Source organism: Cynara cardunculus, unplaced genomic scaffold, assembly GCF_001531365.2.
Source record: "Cynara cardunculus var. scolymus isolate 2C unplaced genomic scaffold, CcrdV1 Un_Scaffold_4214, whole genome shotgun sequence".
NCBI lineage: Eukaryota > Viridiplantae > Streptophyta > Magnoliopsida > Asterales > Asteraceae > Cynara > Cynara cardunculus.
In genome coordinates, this window is record NW_020201792.1 from 36,284 (window position 1) to 37,707 (window position 1,424).

Below are 1,424 nucleotides of genomic sequence, written 5' to 3' on the forward strand. Positions count from 1 at the left end.
ATATACAAATCTGTCAGATTCGGACAGATTGCATGCTCACTTTGTTTTGAGTAGTTAAAACCTCAAATCACCACATTTTTGAATGAAATCAGTGGAATTGTAAAGGTAACTCATTAAGTTAACTTCTAGAAGAAAAATCAATGATTTTGAATGATTATCTAGAGAGTTATGGCTGTTTAAAGTAGGGTTTACCTACTGAAAAACTCTCAGATGCTCATATATAATGTTTTGAGTATTTGGGGAGTCAAAACTCAATGTTTTTGTGTGAGACCAATTGGATTACAACCCCAACTCAATAGATAAACTTTTAGAAGAAGATTCATAACATTTGAACATATTACTTTCAAGATATGGACAATTTATGTACATGCACATAATCTGTCAGCACCTAAAAATGCCATTTTTAAGAATCAAACTCACATAAAATCATGATTCTACCTATCTTCTTGAGTTCTAATGTTTTGGTCATAGATTACCACCATCATATGAACATTTTTACATGTTTTTGGTGTGTAATCTCTCCTTAAAACTCAGAATTTTYGGAKGTTRGAAGATAGTAGATAGAAATGCATAAAAAGTGGGTTTTTCTCCCAAAATTTGCAAGAAGAAAGAGGGAGATGAAGATGTTACCTTGATTGTTGATGTGAGGGATGTAGTATCTTCAAATCCTTGCTATTTTGATGAAGAAAAAATGAATATTTTCAGCTAAAAAAAATGGAGGATGAAGATGATTTTCAAGGTGACCCTTGAGTTTTTGGGAGAGAGAGGGAGATGAAGTTTAAATTTGAAAGGATGCAAATGGCTTGTAAATGAAGAAATGAGGCTTTTTATATGTGAATAAGGAGGGAAAGGGGGAGGGGCCGGCCATGGGATGGCCCAAGCCCACCCTCTATATATTTTTTAATAAAAACTAAAGCCCAAATGCTAAAATGTCATTTTTCTCAATTTTGACATTTTTCTTCAAATTATAAACCCATGACGGCTAAATTCATTTAAATAAAAAAGTTTTATATTTAAAATACTAAAATTTGGTGTTTTATATAAATTAGGTATAAATTAGAGCATTTGGCACTATATAGGACGTTTCAGATAATTACGGGTCGGAACCGGACTTTCTAAGCAACTGCCAGAATCTCTAGAAATTTTTCGACCAAACTAACCTAACTAACTCCTAATCTTATAAATTATCTTCAATAACACTAATATAAATTTAATAAGAGCTAACCTGGGAGTTCGAATTTGACAGCTGACACAGTCTCCCCTTGTTAGAGAAATTTCGTCCCGAAATTTAACGACTGCTACTGCCAATGGATTTTTCTGCAAACAGTTGCGGATATTTTCCTTTTATTAAATCTTCTCGCTCCCAAGTGTACTCTGGACCATGTTTCGCATTCCAACGGACCTTAACAATAGGGACTTTTCTG